Source organism: Colossoma macropomum, unplaced genomic scaffold (assembly GCF_904425465.1).
Source record: "Colossoma macropomum unplaced genomic scaffold, Colossoma_macropomum, whole genome shotgun sequence".
Lineage (NCBI taxonomy): Eukaryota > Metazoa > Chordata > Actinopteri > Characiformes > Serrasalmidae > Colossoma > Colossoma macropomum.
In genome coordinates, this window is record NW_023494791.1 from 19,107,239 (window position 1) to 19,127,776 (window position 20,538).

At 40.0% G+C, this 20,538-nt stretch overlaps 1 protein-coding gene across 2 annotated transcripts in view; it reads left to right on the top strand.

Annotated features, from left to right (window-relative positions):
• The window catches only part of smap1 (small ArfGAP 1), a 103,609-nt gene that overhangs the window by 8,176 nt on the left and 74,895 nt on the right, over positions 1-20,538 (top strand). The gene's annotated exons all lie outside the window — the stretch shown is intronic.

Genomic DNA, 20,538 nt, shown 5'->3' on the forward strand with positions numbered 1-20,538 from the left:
GTTTAATTAGAAATGAACAGAGAAAAAGAGTGGTTGCGTGACTGAGCTGAGTCGGAAGCAGTGTAGGTTGGTCACACGGTGGTACGCAAAAAAATATTACTATACTGACATATTTGAGATGATTCATCAAATTTGTCATGCATTTATGGTATACCAGCTGCTTATCGCAGTTTTCTCTATTGCTTAAGTATTTTTCTCATTGTATGATCTGTTGCTGATCTACTCTGTTGTCTGATCTGTTGCTCCCACAAGTGATTTCTTTTTGAGGCATTTCTGCTCTTTTAACTTAAATAGCCACGTGGGAAGTAGTGCAGTTGGCTGTGCTCTGAGGTGGGGTGATATTGATGTCTGGAATTAATTTATGATATATTCAACTGAAGCAGTTGTTATTGTATTTGCATTTGACATTTTCTGTATATTAACGATAATTGTTCTGTCTAAAGGCCTATGCTGATAAACTCTTATTTAGGCTACAACCTACATGGTTTAATAAAGACAAGAATACCAATATAAAAAATGATTACTGGAGTATTGAGTTTATTTGGGCCAGCCCTAGTCCTTTTTTTGTGTTTTCATAGTTTAATGTCCTCAAAGTACTGATGCTAAGAAAAGTGTATTGTATTGTAATTTATCATGATATTTTTTATTTTTATTTTTTTGCTCAGCAGTTGTCAAACTCACTTTTAAAATACTTTACATAATGACATCATTTCCTGCAGAAAACTGTTGTTGCAGAAGTCTTGGTTTATTGATTTTAAAAAATTGTATCTGATGTTTCCATCTTTACTTCAGGTTGGAACTTGTATAGCTTTGACATTTCGGGTATTGCCGTATCAGATATTGACAGACATTTTTCCGCTAAGTTGAGTGGAAAAAAGCTTTGTCAGCATTCAAACAATATTACTGACAGTTTCCGTTTCCATAGCCTACATAGAGAAACTTTTCAAATTATTAAAGCAAAAAATCCTTTGGATGGAAATGTAGCTGTTGTGAATTTCAGAAGACCCAGAATTAGCCACAGCCCAATTAGCACAAATGACCACAGCAGTGGATCTAGACAGCTGCTTCACTGTAGCTGTTCTCAAAAAGTCACAGGTGCAAGTCACTTTCTGCAGTACTTAAAGTAATGTGGCCTGGAGAAACAACTCCTCAAAACTCATAGCACAGCACCACAGAAGGTGTCCTCATTAGTGGATTCACAGTGTGGTATAGCTGTGTCTATCCTACAGTACCTGACACATCTGCCCTTCAGAAGATTGTGAAAGTGGCAGAGAGGATTATAGGATGTGACCTACCTTCCGTCAGGTAGATTCACACAATGTGCTGTTGTAATAAAGCTAAATCCATTATTTAAGATTCCAAACACCCTGAACACACAAGTGTTGTTTTTAATTTGTTAACCGTTATGTCAATATTGACCTTTGGGAGGCTCATTTGCATATTGCAGCTTTCTGCGATATCAGTATTGCAATCACAATTTTTCAAACTCTGCGCTGCTCTAAGCATCCTGTCTAATCTCAGATTAGTGCTATATATGTTTTAATAAATGAAGGCATTCATATCTTTCAATAAACACATGATTTTTATTCAGATAATGCAGGATTGTCCAACCATGTTGCATGAAAGATTCAGCAGTTTTTAATATATCATGATATATTATGTATCATAATATGTACTATTCTAATTGCAGTGTTTTGTCCATATCAGGCAGGCCTGGCACGGTCTGCCAGACTGCTTTATGCATTCCTGAAATTGCTTGGCCTCTTTGCATATTTTCACAATTGCAATACAGTCTGTTTGTGTATTGTTTTTTGTGTGCTAAGCGTTGGTTCAATGTGGTCTCTGTTGTATTGTCACACTGTATGTGTCCCAGCATTTAATGTAAGTATGAATTCTAATGTATGTCTGCATAGGGCAGTGAATTGCTCTCCCTCCATTCTGCAGCTTCATCCACAGCCTAGTAGACCGGTGTAGGAAAGACGGTATAAGCAGCCATTGTGTTCGCTCTTTGAAATGCTGTATATTCTCCCTGGGGAGAACAGAAAATGGATGTGAGAATAGCCTCTGCCCAGGCTTCCAGAACAGAGTGCTGAACACAGGTTATTTCTCGTTGAGCACACTGTTAAAGAGAATAAAAGGCTTTTCTAATGTCTTCTTCTTGCCTCAGCAGGTTTGTGGGGCCTGCTAGGCAGCTGTCAGTTCCTCCTCCTTCTTCTGAGAATGGATTGTGACTTTAAGCAATTTGGCTCTTGGAAGTGCAGCGCCTTCTGTCTTTGTTGAGGTTCTGGTGACTAATACAATGGAATGTGTTTAGAAGTTTGCTCTGTGTTCAATTTCGGGGCTTCAGATGTTGTTCAGATGTGAGAGAAACACTACATTAGTGCGGAAGGTCTTGCTGAAGGCGTTAATCCAGACTTTTATTTGAGAATCTATCTTCAAAACCTGAAACGTGATCAAATGTGGCTGGATAATTTGTGACAGAGTTGTGCGGTAGTGGGCTGCAGAAGTGGCCGCTAGGAGGCAGCAGAGTACTGCTGCAGTTTCTTCGAAGAGATTCAATCACTAAGCGTTTTTTCCCTAAGCCCTTCACTCCTGCCCTTTTCTTCCCTCGTCTGTGTGTGCAGCGGGGGAGTTTAAGGTTGTTTTTCGTTTGAGGGTCAAAAGCACATTGCTCAGCACCAGAGTTTGCCTTTTATTGGCCTGCCTGTCTGGCCGAGTGAGCAGTCCCTGTGCTGAGACCTTTAACACCGCTTCCTCTCTCTCAGTGCCTCCCATCTCACCTGTCACAGGCTGTAGTCGTTTTGGGAAGCTGTGCTACTCCAGCGACAGAGATAAGCAAGACCACCCTCCAGTCTGTTTGAATGGGAGTTAACTGCATTACAGAGTCTGTTAATGCATCTTAAATTCTCCACTGATCAATATACCTCGACAAGGTAAAGTGAATTTTGGTCATAGATACATTTCTTTCTCATAAATATTACATTTACTGTTCGTACGTACCACACTTGTATTTGCCAGATCTCTGTGAGGCAAAGGCCAGAAACGGTTTGTCTTGAGTGTCATTTAAATATAAAATAATGTTACATGTCACCTGTTTTTAGGTTGCCATTATTTAATTGTTGGTTAAAAAATGAATAGCCTGTAAATGAATGGTTTCATCACCCTAATGAGTTTGAAGTACTAATGCACTTTGCGGTATAAAGAATATGTCTTATTTCTTCTTGGCGTAGCCAAGTAGTTACATTTCATTTGTTTTAAAGGTTTTTAGAATTGATATTCACAAATCTGTCTGCAAACACCATTGAAATAAGCCTACATATTGTTTTGTTGAAGAGTTCTATGGTGATTGCAAACTGTCTGGCAGTTTTTTTCCCCCTCAGTCTTTATCTTTTGCGGTTATGCTTTTCTTTCATCGTTGTTATCGGGCAAAATGTGTTCCTGTTTAAAATTTGATAGCATTTCACTGTTTTACATTTGCCTCTTGAATTAGAAATCAAAGCATTAAATTAGGCACTGGAACATTTAAACAAACAACATTAACTTTTCCACTTTTATCCAATATTAATGCTTTGTTTTGTAAACATTTATCAAAACATGAGCACGGCAGTGCAAGTCTCATATAATGAAACACTGTTTAATGTAATCCACAAGGTGGCAGCACTCAGTGACACAGGAAGGACCAATGAGATGAGGACAGTCCAGTGCATCTCTTCCTTCTTTCTTTCTCTCTCTCTCTCTCTCTCTCTCTCTCTCTCTCTCTCTCTCTCTCTCTCTCTCTGGTTGGAATAGCAGGCTCTAATTTCATGCTCTGGTAGTCTTCTCTCTGTGAGGCTGAACACTGCTGTCACTCACTTGGACTCCACTGCCATCTTTTTGACTCTTTGACTGTGTGTGTGTGTGTGTGTGTGTGTGTGTGTGTGTGTTCGAACGCCTCATGAGAGGAGTGAAGCTTTGTCAACAGTGTTTTTTTCCCCCACTTTGTGTCAATTAATTCTCTCTGAATCATTTTGAATGGTTTTTATCTTTAATTGAAGTTTTAATTTATTTGGTGGCTTTGTAGTATGTGGTGTCATATGTCTGAAGCCGGATTATGAGGAGATTTAGAGCTCGTGGAAATGATTTATTTTTATTTATTCCCCCTGGAACAGTTTGGATTTTTATTGACTTATTTAGTATTTGTTGGGGACACAGGGCAGTAATCTCCTTATGTTTAGAAAATATGAAGCCAGTGCCTACAGTGTTTGACAGAAAGCTGAATGCGCCACCCCCGAAATATAGTTAGCCATGGATGATTTCATTTGGTACTGCATTCCGACAGTATAAGTTGGAAATACTTGTTTTAGTGTGGTTTGATCAATGTAGATTGCTTTCACTACAGGCTCTGTAATAGTTCATAGTTGGTGTGCTTCTCCATCTGAAACCAATATGTTTATGTCCTGTTTTCATGTGATATGATGCAGTGCTATCCAATTATAAAAAGAGAAGATGTGCATTTGCAGGAGGAGGAAGTGGCATTTGCTAAACAATGAAACAAAATGCTTTTGTTAACAAAATGGTGATGAAGGAGAGAGAATCTGAAGAGGAGGTATTCAGTTGCATTATGTGTTAGCCACCTTTCAGCAGGTGCTTTTCTCATTACTATACAGCATGTCAGTGATTAATCAGGGATCTGAATAAATAGGCTTGGCATGCCTTATAAATACCCAATGCCAACAAACCTGAGAAAATATCTCTGTGGCTGGAAAAAATGGTTTGTGATACCATAAATATCTTATGGTATATTAACAGGTTTCTGTGGAGCATCATCAGCGCGCAACTAGGGGCAGAAAGCAACATAAAGCGGCACTATTTACGGCAGAAAACAACAGTGGAGCTGTTGTGCAGTAAACTGCACCAACTGTAGAGAAGGTGGTTGGAGAATGGTTGGTTTGTTTGTTTGTTTGTTTGTTTTTTATAAAATGGATAGTTCCAGTGTTCAAAGCTGCTGTGAAATACACTGTATACACCGATCAGGCATAACATTATGACCACCTCCTTGTTTCTACGCTTATTGTCCATTTTATCGGCTCCACTTACTATATTGGTGCACTTTGTAGTTCTACAATTACAGACTGTAGTCCATCTGTTTCTCTGCATACTTTGTTAGCCCCCTTTTACCCTGTTCTTCAGTGGTCAGGATCCCCATGGACCCTCACAGAGCAGGTACTATTTGGGTGGTGGATCATTCTCGGCACTGCAGTAACACTGACGTGGTGGTGTGTTAGTGTGTGTTGTGCTGGTATGAGTGGATCGGACACAGCAGTGCTGACGAAAAAACCTTGCACTGATAATGGAATAATCTTTGACTATAATGCTGCTTGCATGGGCCACCAAGTATATTGATGAAACAAGAATGTGTGTGTTTTAACTGTTGGGCTCACAGCTTGTTTTCCCTAACTAGAACTAGGCTGGTCAGCTAGCTAACAGGCTATAGCTGTGTTAAATTCTCTACATAGTGCATTATGTATGGAGCAGGAGCCATTTGAGATTCAGCCCCAGTTTGGTGAAGAGGGGCGCCATTGGATTGGTGGTAATTTGGTGACCAAAATTACTTATATAGCGAAGGTTTTTGCATTAAACAGTGCTGTTATATGTTAATTGTTATACGACAAAAAGATAAAGTTCATAAAAAGCAATAAGCCACTTGAGTTCATGCATTACTGCGATTTTATCATGAGGAAGGGAGTTTTTAAGAACACCCTTACTTGTGATAAAATCGCACAGCCTCCTGCAACTTACTGCTTCATTATCCAGAGGGGATCACGTCACTTTGCCATATGCTGCAGAAGATTATAGATCCAGGCCAACAAAAGGGTGGATTGGGGTCTCAATGGTCCCAAAGATGGGGAAAGTCTGTGCAGTGCCCACTTCATATCCGAATGTAGTGGTTGTTTGATAGGGTGATTGACTATCAGCACATATAACTGTAGTTTTAACACTGGCTGCATTTTCTGACATGGTGATTTAGACGAGGCTTAAGCCAGCTTCTTGTTCGTATTTTTTCGTTCCACCTTAAATGGTGCCTGAGGCACCAGAAGGTAACTGCTGGACCATTTAAGGTGGAACGGGAAAATTTGAACAAGAAGCTGTCTTCAGGTTTGTGTGATTTAGGCTATGAAAATATCCTACTTACAAACTACTTTTATGAAGAGCTCTACCTATAAATATGCCCTACAGTAGGACATTTTGACAAGGTCACACAGTTTGTCAGAGCATCTAACATTAGGTTTGCTAACATTAGCTAGTTAGGTAATTAGTATGTTAGCACTGTGTGTGATTCATATCAGTTATAGCTAAATTAAATAATATTGGTTTTGTTCAGTAGATCATAGCCTGACTAACTGGCCAAATAATTGTCTGTTTACTTAGCACAGTGACACTAACGGTATCACTGTGCTCCTGATATTAAAAGATAAGGCAGGATAGACAGGTTCAACAAACAGCTAACCCAGGTAAGTTGGGTGAAATTCATAGGACATATCAGCAAGCTATTCAGCAAGCTATAAAGGTTTTTTTTTATTATTATTTGGATGGTTCCTATTATCTAAATGTTTATTGAATAGCAAACTTAGTGGGGCGTTCATAGTCAACTATTGTTAGCTAACATTTTACATAATGTTATATTAATATTCAAATGAAAGACACATTCAACTCAAAGATGTTAGTTTATTATTGAGTCAACAAGAATTTACAAATAATGCGAAATCTATTTTGATTACAGCAGTTGACTAACATTATAGACTTGTGACCGGCTTACCAAAGCGGTGTTGCCCCCTGGCTTCGTGTGCACCAAACAATGTTGATAAACAGGAAACACTTGAAAACTGACAGGATTTAAATCTCAGGCTCTGAACATTGTTTTGAAAACCTTTTTGTTAAACAAGTAAATGTACAGTTGTAAGAAACATTTTATGCACTGCTTGGAATTAGCTTTATTACTACATGAAAAGCTAAATTCTAAAATTAAATGTGTTCTTCATCCAAGTCGTAATGATAAATAAAGTCTTATTTTACAAAAAAGTGCATGCAGTATTTTACATTGCTATATCTGTATTGAACAAATGGTTTAAATTGAGGTCATTGATGGGAAAAGCATGAGAACAGCTGAGGTAATGACATCTTGGGAAGAGGGTAATTGGAGTCAGGTGTTCCAATCAATTCAGGTGTGGATTTGACCTGCCCAGAATTATGTTCAGCTGCAGTATAGCACGGCCAAAGGAGATTTCAGAGGACCCCATAAGAACAGCTGGTAAAAACTCTAAGACTTGAATAGATTGCAAATGATTTCTGAAAACGTGGGGCGTCTATCAGTTCTCAGTCAAGGAAATGGGAAAAATTGCTGCTCCTAACTGGGCATACTATTATACTTTTTCAAGGAACAAAGACTGACAAGAACCCAAGAGTGACAGTTAAAGATCAGCAGGCATCTCTTGAAGTTGAAGTCTGTTCATAAATCTATCACAAGACAAACTATGAACAAGTTTGTCAGGTTGCTGCATTCATTTAAATGTAAAATTGAGTGCTTATTTTATTAGTTGGCTGTCAAGTTAATATATTCATCTATGTTTGTCATTGCTATTCCAAACCGTTTTGCTGACCGTGCATGAAAAGTTTGCATAAAAGTTTAGATTCTTCTACATCTCCAATGTTTGACCCACTCTTTGGCCCTAGTGCTTATTTTCAGTATTGCAGAATCTTTCTAATGTTGACTGTAGGGGAGACATGGAGGTACTGACAGTAGTCAGTTGTGGACTATTTGATCATTTAAAGGAATCTATCGACTTAAAAATGTATGCAAATATTTAATTTATTGAAAAGTACATAATCAAGAATCATCATAAACTTATGTTAGTCGTAATGCTGTGACTGGCCAGTATGGCCAGTAGAAACATAAAATGGTCATTGCTTGTCTGAAATAACAAAATTGTTTAGTACTTGCCTGTCTACTACTGAGTCACTGTACTACTGAGCTGGGTATTTTATAGTCACACTGGTCTGGATTCAGTGCTTAGAGGCAGTCTTCAGTAATGCTGGCCTCATTGCTGAGACACTCCAGGGTCCGTGCTGTCGTCTGCTTAACTGTGACTCATATCCCCCAGCATGCTGTGCAGTGGGCGGCCTGTAGCATCAGCTGCTTTTATTGGCTCTGTGCTATGGTCTCTCGTGAGCACAGCCAATCAATAAGCACTGACAGAATCTGCTTAAAACAAGTCCTCTGAGTGGGCTGCAGCAGAAGGAGACAGATGGGTGCCCCAGGGAGAGTGATTCATGACTGTACTCTAAGAGAACATGGAGACTTCCCTCCATCTTTTGCATCTGTAGTAGAGATACTTAAAGTGGAATTCGGACGATTTCTCAAAATTTCTGCATAAAAAATTTGTTAAATTTATTATTCATTGAAGTTATTCAGAATGGTTTGATGTTTCTCCGTTCTAGAGAATCTTCCAAGTCGGAATTGAGCAGTTGTGGTGATAGGAACCAGACATCTGAAGAGTTTAATGCTTCTAAAAGCTAGCTCGGAGAAAGTTATTATATGACATGGTGACAGAGACGCTACCTGATGCCTCACACGTTTTACGGTAGTTTTGGCCTAAAATGTTATTGTGTTTTTGGTTTTTTTTTGTTTTGTTTTTTTTAAATCATCAGCATTGCATGTAAAAACTAAAAACACATGTAGGTTTACTGGTTGTTTTAGGTAATAAATAAAAATGGCTATATTTGTGTTGTAGACATTGTGACCCCTGGTTCCTGTTACCACCACTGTAAAGAAGCCAGCAAATTTCTTTACAATAAGCATTTCACATCAAACCACTCTGGATAACTTTATTGATGTCTCACCAAATAAATTGTGCAAAATTTTTGAAAAATTAATGGAATTCACCTTTAACAAGTCAGATTTAGAATTGTGAGGGTATGAGGGAGAGAAATCAAATTTTTACCATCATAATTGATTGACTGCACGGATGATCTGGTAGTGCGTGAGGGGAAATCAGTCCATTTTCAGAAATGTAAACGAGTAATTCAGTAATTCAGGCAATAGCCGGTGCATACTGAACACTGGCAAATGCGCGACTGCCTTTATATCTTTAGCTAATAACCAGCTGTCATCCTTCCTTTACCTGAGCACCTTCTAAAGCCATTTGAATGTTTTTTGGATCACACACTGTTCTTTGTATGTTCCCAAGAGTCAATCGTAGTCTTATATAGCAAAGGTTTTTGTGTTAAACAGTGCCATGTTGTATATTAATTGTTATGCGACAGTAGTTGATCCAATAGTAGTTTCATCACCCCTCCCTTGCAAACCCCATTCATACCAACACTGATGCACTCTTTGGTTGTACTAGCTCTTATAGCCCTGATTCATTTGTTTCGAAAATATTATGAAGATCATGTAAAGGAGATGTGACTGTCATATATATTTTCATGCTTGGTATGCAGTTTTCATAGCAAGCGAACAATTTCATTTAGATTTTCTGAGAAAAGACTGATTCAAATTTGTTTTGTAATATGCCAGTCAATTATGAAATCTTCTAAATCATGCTGTAATAGCTGACAGATTCTTATTTGGTTAGTTTGCTGTGTTGCAGTGGCAGATACAGTAATTCTCTCTCAAACTACCTTTCATGCTCTCTCACTCTCAGCCAGTGAAAAGGCAATATGTATTCAGTGTTAGTATCTCTCTTCTCACAGTTATTTTTCAGATAAATCCACTGTACTTCACATCTCAGTCTGTGTCACGCTTAGTAACAGGCGATACAGATGTGTTTGTAGCTCTCTCCTTCTCATGCTTCGTTTGCAGATATATTTGTGTGTGTGTGTGTGTGTGTGTCTCTGTCTGTCTGTGTGTGTGTGTCTGTCTGTCTGTGTGTGTGTGTGTGTCTGTGTCTGTGTGTGTGAGAGAGACAGGAGGCTGGTGAGTATCTAAAAAATGGTTGACAGGCACAGCAGAGCCGAATCATAGCGTTCCAGTACATTAGACCCCTACCAACAGCAATTAGCTGCATTAATGTGTTGGGTGCTTTCACACTTTCTGCACATTAAGCCCTGCCTGAAGGACGGCCTATTTAGCTTCAGGATGACACATGCCTATAGTTCAGCCTTGTGGCCTTTGTGGCCTTTGTGAGACATGCCAGGAGGATGCACTCCTTATGTCTGTCAAACATACACATCAGAGTTTGGCCTGAACAGCAATTTACAGAAAAATATACTTGAATACTTACTGATGTTTCTGAATAAGTACTCAAACAGATCCGTTTCATACTTCCAGCATTTGCGAATGAGAATGTAGAGGCCTTGTACATTTTTACATCCTTGTTAAGGTATCTACCAAGTCATTCTTTTGGTGGAGCAGTTTCTGCTTTTAGAGAAGCAAGCTTCAAAAATGTCTACATTAAAAGTAGGCTACTGACCCCTGTTGAGGCAGCACAGAGTCAAGGAAGGTAAAAGTGATCTGGGATCAGGAGACAGGATGTGCTGTTACCAATGCAGAGTTTCCCCACAGGATTTTCTCAGACTATGGTAGGTAGACCTCACTCAGAGTCTCAATAGGGGTCGGGGGCATGCTCCGCAAGAAGAAAAGCTTGTATAAAGTTAAATGCATCAGTCTGCTGCACTTTGAGAGCAAAATTAAGAAAACAAACAAAAAAATGACTGGAGCATACATAGCATGCATAGCACAAAATAAAATAGTAGCAGTAACTTCAACTTGATAAGGCACTGCTACTTTACGTTTAACATTACATGAAGAGCCAACTTGCTCTTCACAGGCTGAAAATAGCCACAGAGCATGTGCATGACATAATCTTGTATGTTTGCCACCATGCTGGCTGAAGGAAAGACCTTGACAAAAAATCACATCTTATAACTTGTTGAAATATCACAGTAACTTTGTTTAGAGCATGCACTCATATTTTGAAGGACGAAAATACACTACCGGATGTGTTAGCAGCATTGAAGACAACTTTTACAACTCAGAAACAAGGTAAAACTCCGCAAATTCAGCAGCGCGCTGTTTTAAAGCTAGGAGACGAGTGTTGGATACACTGATGTTAACGTTAATGTTAAAAATTATGAATGACATAGGGCTGGGCGATAAAACGATAACGATAAGTATCGCGATATAACTTATCGCTCCATCGAGGAAAAGACAGGTTCGATAAATTTTCGATATAATACACCATTCTCACACTTCCACGTTTTAGCGAAAGCCCTGGTGGCGCTTTCTACTGCAAGGAAAGCGACACTACTCTGCTGTCGCCAGGAGAGGGCGCACTTCCGATTTTTTCGACTTGATTAGAGAGGGAGGGGGCCACGAGTAAAAAAAAAGGGTCGCCAAATATACTTTAGCAACGGCTGAAACGCGGAGTTATGCGTTCCCTGTCTGAGTGGATGTTATCGGCGATCTGTTCTCCTGTGACCGAGTGTGAGTGACGAGGTCAGTGGTGTAACTGTACTGTCCTACAGCGAACTCACCTCTTTCCATGCATCCTAACAACTTTAGCAGTGTTAAATCACGTCTGCAGCGCCGTGTTACAGCGCCAAACCGTCATATTTTAGTATTAGTGCATTCTCGAGCAACGAAAGTGAAAGAAAGAAGTGGGTTCATGTTCGAAAGTAAACTGAGGAAGCTGTGAGGCATTGGAGAGCGGGAGAGCGCTGTCTTTCCAGGCTAGCTGTTTTTAGCTGCTGGCTAACTTGAAGCAGCGCTCCGGCAAAACACGGTGAATTGATGATGCGGCAGATCAAACAAGACACAAAATCACCGCTTTCAGTTTAAACATACCTAAAAGGAGGACTCTGTGACTGGTGCGAGAGATTCACACTGCAGATAATGCTTTTACACAGCGAGCGTCAGATATACTGCGGTTCACCCTTTAAACTACTACGATAGTATAGAGAAACCCAGTCGTCGCTAGCTGCTGTCTGAATACTGTGATATGCTCTGACATGGATGTGGTAGGAGTGACAGCAGTGACCTACCGAACCGAGCTGACGTTGTTGAGAAACTAAAGAGTTTAGCGCTGTTGTTGGCCACTTGTTTAGCATTTGTAACGGGGTAGCCGAGCGCTCGTCACCAGACAGCTAAAAATAATGTTTTCTTTCTTAAATCATGACTATTACAAAAATTGCAGGTGTGCTTTTCAAGCTGATAAAAACAGCTCAGAAACTTTCTCCCACTCTTCCATGGCAGATTAGTGAAATGTTCCACTGTTTGCCGAGTGTTTGTCATGATCGGACCATAAGTGATAGTTTAAAACCACAGTTAACCACCCAGGAGCAAAATCAGCCTTCAAACGTGAAAGAAATCATGATTTGACATTTATCGCGATATGTATATCGAACGATATGAATTTTGTTTATCGTGATAACGTTTTTGGCCATATCGCCCAGCTCTAGAATGACAGCTTCTGCATTGACGTTATTGTCTGTTTGCTGTCTTACACTGATAATGGTAAAATTGTGGGGCAAGTGTAAAGATATTTTCGGTTCATTATGAAACTGTGGCAGGACTAATTAGACTATGGTGGGCCACCAGAGTCTAGGTAATTGGTGGGACACATTTGCAATTAATCAAAGAAATAAAATGGTGGCACCTTTCTTATTTAACATTAGGTAGATGAGCCAGTGCACAGTGAACTCTTATGCTGTACAATTTATACTTAATGCTTTATGCTTTACATAAGTCACTTTTAAATTTTACAAGTTGTAATTAAAATCTTGTTTTGCTGGGGTTGGTTCGTTAGATATTGAAATAGTTTTGTTTTTATCATTTTTATTTTTCTCTTTATTTTTATCTCTGTAGTGCATAATCACCACAAAATATCAAAAATGTATTTGAGTTATAAAAATCATGTTGAACCTTAAAATATGTAAACCATGAAATTCACTAACGCATGCACACATGCACATTTGTGACAGTCAGGTGTGACAGAAGTATCAAGCCCGTTGAGTAACTGTATATTCACTGTTTACTGCCAACTGTATATTATTAATGCCCCAGCAAGCAAACCCACTTTTGCAGCTGAGGTGCTCTAATAAATGAGGCTGAGGGCTGAGGGAACAGAGGTGAAAAAAGTGTTGAGTTGCACTCATATCACTGTCTTTCATGGATGCCATAGCAACAGTGGAATGCTAAAACGGTAATGTCTTGGAGGAGTGTACTGCCAACCCCCCCACTAAGATCCGGAACAAGCTGTGTGTTAAAACAAAGGGAAAAACAGTCAAAAGGAGCAGCTTTGATGGTGCCAGTGTCTGACTTGGCCAGGAACAGAGCAGAGCAGTTTTTTGGTTTGAAAAGGTGCAGATTGAGATGAATGTGCTATTTTCACTGACTGTGATATGTGATGATTTTTTTTTTCTCATCTCCCTCACCTTTTTAATCGGAAGAGAAAGTAGAAGCTTTTAAGAAAATGGCTGCAGCACTTACAGAGAGCTCAGTGGGTGACCTGATTGTATGTGAGTGTGTGTGTGTGTGTGTGTGTGTGTGTGTGTGTGCATTTGTGAGTGAGCACATGTGTCCCAGAGAGTATCACTTCCGTTGGCTGTTTTGACTGTGGGGGGTTAGTGCCACAGGAGAAAGCTCCTGCTGCCTCACTTCCTGTTTATTGCCACATTACTATTCCAAGTTGAGTGTGCTTTGCCCAGTGACCTGTACTGAAGTGCACTCAAATGCACTGTAGATCTAAGCATGGCTTAGATTCACTGAGGCATGATGTACTCACTAACTCGCACAACCACACACACGCACACTCTCTCACTCTTCATCTCTGCCTCCCTCTTTAACAGACACTTGATGACCTGTGGTAAAAGACTGATATTTAGTGTTATTATTTATTTCACAGTCATGTACTGGGTCATGGAAATGCTTATGATTGCAGAATGGAAAGCACAGAAGCACTGTGTATTATATTGCATGTAAATCATTATCATAATATTGCTAAAAGTTGCATTGATTGCATTCTGTGTAGTTTATTTAGTTCAGGTCTTGTTAGAACTGTTCGATGAATGAAAATGAACAAGTCAGATTTCCAGGCTGCTGTGAAAGTGATTACTTCGGATTTGCTGACATATTGGAGATTGTTGTGATCTCAGAAATGTGTAATCATATTTGTCCAGTTCATGCCATTTTTATCTCAGTTGTAAATTACCAAGTGATGAATTGTTTACCTGAGTCACTGCAGATTGGACAAAGCCTGATGTTTATTTTCAGACTTTTTCATTGCACTCTACTATCTGCACGTCCTGGTTATGTATCTTCTGCTCAGTTTCTTTTTTTTCTTTATTTTATGGACATTAAGAAGACATGGTGAAGATGGAGTTCTATTAAAGCTCTCTCCAGTGTGGACACGATGTGTACCCTCATGTCATATTTAGATCTTACAATGCAGTGCAGATTGATGCCCTTTATGTCCTTTAAGCCTCATACACTCCCATAATTCATAACTCTAACTAGGGGTGGGAATCTCTAGGCACCTCACGATTCGATTCGATTACGATTCAGAGGGCTGCGATTCGATTATAACATGATTATCGATGCATCTCGATGCATCTATATAGCATTTATATTTTCTCACTGTGTGAGCTCAAGTTTCGAGTTCAAGTTTCAAGTTTATTTGTCATTTGCACAACATGTCAGGACATTTATGCATTGAAATGCTTGTGGTGATGCTCAGATAATCACTCTACAGAAAATAAATAAGTAAAAATAAAAATACAAGAAAAACCAACTGAAATATATTAAATATACACAAAATATACTCAAAATATACACAGAATACAGAGACAATATACATTTTAAAGTGACTAAGTGACTCGGTGTTATTGTTATTTAAAGTGACTTGGTACTTTTAAAGCAAAGTATTTGTAATGATCCATAATAAATTTACTTCCAACATCTTTTCTAATAAAACAAATGGAAGTGATGTGGCAAGTGAACTAGAAGGCTCTCATTCAGTGCTCTTGTTTGGAGCATGAGAAGCTGCTGCTACTCATCTGTGATAAAATGCGCAGTTATGGTGAAATAAGATCCTGTGGTAATGGATGTCCATGCAGCACATGTAACAGCTATTCTACCCGTTTTCTTTAGTGCTTTTATAACTTCGGTTTTGGTCTCGTTGTAGTGACGGGGGGTATCGCTGTGTCAGTGAAGTATCTTTGAGACGGGACGTGTGAATCATAGCGCGAAAGCCCAGTTTTGCAACGACTGAGAACCGGCGTGCGGACTGCAGGTCACAAAACAACAATGCGTCATTCGCATTTATAAGCACTGCAGTTGGTTTCCTTGTACGTTAAATCTGCAACGAGAGACTGTCAAACACTAAAAAGTGGCGAAGCTGAAGTCAGCTTCTCTTTCGAATTCTCCCGTTCCACCTTAAATGGTGCCGCATTTACCATTAGTGCCTCAGTTAGAATTTAAGGTGGAACGGGTAAATTCGAACAAGAAGCTGGAGAATAAGAAGCGACTTCAGCCTCGTGAAACAGTCGAACGTTGAGAGACATTTAACTGATCTACTTCTGAGGAGAAGTTTTCTGGCGGAGATGGGAGGAAAGCGGCTGTAGGCGAAGCTTAAAGCAGAGCGAAGTAAATCTGCACTCTCGTTTATATTGTTTAGTCTATACTAGGACATTATCACATACTGAGACATACTGGACATTAAATGTTGCGGCTCCCAAGGTGGTTTGATTTTTGTTCAAAGGACAAAATGGCTCTTCTTAACATTTGGGTTGTGACTCCTGACCTAACCTGGCTTTTAATGCAGACGGTGCCGGTCGGATTTCTCGCTCTTCCACTTGTGTTTTTGTTATGTGCCGCCACAGACTGTCCGGGCGCTGCACTTCCGCACTTCCAAGTTCCGCCTTTTGCGTTCCGTCAACATTACGTTATAAATAAATATTTAGAAAATTGATTTTTGACATTTGTGAATCGATTCAGAATCGTTCACGTCTGCATCGTGATGCATCTAAGAATCTAACCCTCTTTCCGTAAACCTCTGCTTTCAAGAACACCTTGTGGGCATAAATTGCATCTTTAGTGACCTCTTATTTCTCTCCCTTTGTTGCTAGAGTTTTTTGTCTTTGTTTACTTATTTATTTTCCCCTGGTTTCATTATTGTGTATGATTATGCTTAGTGTAATCAGTTTAAACACAGCCTCGATAAAGTATTAATGTACTGAGCTTGTTTTACATTTACCTGTGCTGATGGAGGAAACAGAGTGGAGAGGTGTTGACCATTTGTGACCAATACCGGTGCTGCCAGGCATGTGCTGCATTGCCTTAGCTGTGCAGTCGCTGCAGAATTTAGCTTCTAATCAGTTTTTAATATGTCAGGCAGTGCGGACCGATTTCTGGCGGCTGTCCAGTTCGCCTTGAGCAGCTCAGTTAAATCAAAAAGGCTATCATCATCGCCCTGGCATTACTGCGGACAGCTCAGTTTTAGTAAAGTCTTTGCCCTGCTCTGTCTTTGTTGTCTTTCTCTTGTTTGATATATATTAAATAAAATAAGTAATAAAATAAGTCCCCCTAAAACATGTATTTTTTTCATATTTGCTACTACTGCCATTATCAGCATTACATATACTCCATCAAACTCCACAACAACTCCATCACTGGTCATTTTATTTTTTTCTGTTTTATATATATATATATATATATATATATATATATATATATATATATATATATATATATATATATATATATATATCCATCACTGACCGAAAACTGAAAAAATAAAAAAAATATATATATGGTATTTGTTGCTTTCTACCAATTTAGGGGATTAACAGGCGAGTAACACTAGAAAAACTAACTTGCGTATATTCGTGCATCCGAAGTTACTATTTGATTTTCCTTTAATCTTTTGTGGCCTTTTAAATTTTGGAATATTTATTCCTCAATCAACCAATCAGAATGACTTTGTTTGCAGGTGCACTTGTTAGGAGAAGTGAGGATATCAGTAACAATATTTTAAAACAGGAAGCATTTTGGGTTCGAACTTTAAGTACCATGGCACCAGCAGAGATGAAGGATGAATTTAATCTTGCATGGTGTTTGAATTAGTTGATTGCAAATGATTCTCTCCCCTTTTTGTGATATTATTTTTTTGAAGATCTGTATATATGTATATAGATTGTATCTGTTGTTTTGAGTTGTTTACTTCGGTATATGTGATATATGTGGCAGTTTTGATGATCATATGAGAGTCTTGTGACACTGAGTATTTTACGCTAAACCTGTATCCACTAATTTTGAATGCTGTTGAAGACAACATTAATGCTGAAACATGTCTGCCATTAAATCAAATTATAATTTAAGCATTTATCACCTCTTGCTTATTTAATTGTTGAGTGTGGTCCTCCGTGCTCTTTTAGAATACTGTTTTGGAGAGCCAGTGCACCATTAAGCATGTTAAAAAAAAAAAATCATAATCATAAATTTGTTTACATCTCAACCACTGAATTTTACAGGAAGATTAAAAATTCAGTGGAATTTCCCTTTAAGGTGCCTAAGGAATCAGTCTGTGTAACTGTACAGGCGGAGTAGGTCCAGGTCTATGGATCAAGTGTGCTAGAACAGCTGAAAATGCGTGCGCGTACGCACGCACGCACACACGCACACACGCACGCACACACGCGCACAAACACACACTCTCTCCTGCACACATTTACACAGCCTCAGGCCCAGGCTAGTCCTGTCAGGCTGAATTTAAAGACACTGAATAATTTATTTAGGCTGCCTTTTAATTGAGTTTTTAAAAGTGGTGCCACCCAGCTCCCAGACAGCCGGTATATTCCAGGTATTACACACTGTCCCAAATGTCATAATGTTATCTCCTTCTCCAGCTGCTGACTATGGCCTTGTGTGTTTTAAGGCTTGAAGATAGCAAGCCTCAGCTATTCAGAATTGATTTCACACAACTCCCTCTCTTCACTTTCATTGTCTCTCTCTTTTTCTCTCTCTCTCTCTCTCTCTCTCTCCTCTCTCTCTCTCTCTCTCTCTTGGTTAAAGGGTGTGGTTTTGTCCTAGCCCAGGCTCCAGAGATGCAGTGTCAGTATTCAGAGTGCTCATGTGTAATTAATTGCTGGGTAGTTAACCAGATCTTGCTAGTGCAGTGCGACTGCAGCATTGACCTGCGTCTCTGCATCTGCTGCAGCCAGCTGTGCAGAGGGAGCGAGAGAGAACAGAAGAGACAGAGAATGTGCTCGTCTTGTCTGCAAGCGCCATTCTCCTTGCCTGACACCAGAGGCTGTCTTTCGTCCACGCAGCCAAGCAGAGAGGCAAGCAGAAATAGGACAGGCTTGGTTAGGCTCGTCTTGGCTTTGAGCCCCCGCTCTCCTCCACTAAAATGCTACAACCTACACAAGGAAAGCAGTCAGGCAGCCTGGTTTTGTGAATAGGAGTGGTGCATCCAACAATAAGTTTTGTAATCGATTAACTTATCAACTAGGCCTGTGCTGTAAAAGGGTCCACTTATTCAGATAATTGTGTGCCAAAAAAAGGTACCCTGATGTGAATCCATTTCTCTGTTTGACATGGCCTGTTTTACCTGATGTACGAGAGCTGGGACATTATTATAGTCAGACCTGAAGACGTTTTTACTGATGTTGGAAACCTAACGCTGTGGTGTGAAGGGGTCCTGAAATGCACGCGATAACATAGGCGGCATGATATCTGCGTGCGTCGCTGAGTGTGTTTAGCCAGCGCAGCCACAGCCTTTTAGAACAGTCTATGTTAGGTACAAGAAGTGTGTTATCGCATCACCCAACATGTTTTAAGGTTCAGTTATGTTCGCTTGTGGGGCTAATAGTGTCTTGCTATGGTTTGCATGAAATAATACAGTAAATTTTTAAAACCGGCTGTAAACATTTTTTTAATCAACTAATCTCAACATCATGCCATATTTGGTTTCTCTTCATTTGCTTTGTTCTGTCACTGTCTGTGCGACAAGCTCATTTCTTTTATGATGCAAAGGACTGAAGTGTAATGCGATCTGTTAGAATGACAATGTGTTTCCTATGAACAATGTAGAGCATTAGTGTGAGCCCTTTTTTTCCCAGTAGCAGTGGACAGTATGGCAGATATTTAGTCTCGCTATACATGAAGACATTTTCATGGCTACATGATTAGCATCATGAGAGTTTAGTTTTACATTCAGTTAAACAGTACCCCCTTGGATTCCCAGCGCTGTCAGAATTTGAACTTGTGATCTCCCTTTTTTAATGAAACATTTGGTCGGTGTGGTTGATACCCACCAAAAAACCTATTATAATGTAATTTGTGATGACAGTGTAATTAGTAACATTTTTTTTCGCAATTCACCTCATCGACTACTCACTGCAGGCCTAGTGCAAAGTAGCCCATAGCGGTGTGGTGGTGTCTGCTGGCTGGTATCCCAGCAGTTCCTGAAGGGTCGTGCACTCTCCCTGCACCAGACTATTCCCTGTGACTAATGAAACCCCTTTAATGGTGGGTGAGTTCTGCAGCCCCTGCTGCGCTGGGATGAGACACAATCTTCCAGTCTTTTATAGGACTAATAAATGTGGGTGGGTGGTGGTGAGAACGCATGCAGCCGACTGGATAATAGTTAGGGTAGGGGAGAGATAAGAGACTTGCAGAACCGTTCTCTCATTACTGTGTCTCTGTTGGAGTTTACGCGGCATCGGGAGCCTTATCGGCCTGTTCGCTCCGTGTCCTCCTCTTTTGTTCACTGGGTGGAGAACAGCGGCGAGATAGCCATTAATATCCTGAGTAATCGTGCAGTGCCGTGCATGAGTTATGAGCTTAAAAAATGAAGAACCCTCACTGCGCTGTTTGTTATGCTAATGGCTTGTCGTGTGTGTGTGTGTGCGCGAGGAGGCCGAGTGGGAGCCAGTGCCAGGGTCATGGGTGTCTTTTTTCCTTCTCTTCTGTTGCCTGGTGGGCATGAAAGTCAGTGCCAAGCACCCTAAAGGAAGAATACAGACACCCCGCAATCAAACACACACCAATGCACACACAAATGCGATGGATACGGCTTTTGTGTGAGAGAGTGGGAGCTTTCTGAATTGAATGTGTCCAAAAATGGCTGACGGCTGTAGATAAAGCCAGAGAGGGCGGGTGAGCCGCAGAAATCCATTTCCCAGCAAGCCCTGTGATTTATAGCCCGTCAGCCTTGGCGCTCCTGCCAACGTCAACCAACCGGCTGAGAGCTGTCAGGACAACTTCCTTGTCCTGCAACCCGGCCCCCCCTTACACTCTCAGCCCAGTGATAGTATCGACCTCTTGCTGCTCTCATCCTCTTTCTATAGTCTTTAAACCAAATCAAAAGTTACACAAGCTCAGTTTCCTCCGGAGTTAGTAGTGACTGTCTAGTCACTGGTTATACACAATGTTTCTGTAGAGGATACTGCACAGGCTTAGGCTTTGTATCAGTTATGAAATTAATTTCTTGATTCACTGGAACTTGACTTTGCCTGTCACAAATAGATGCAGCACTACATAAAAATGTCACTTTTTGAGCA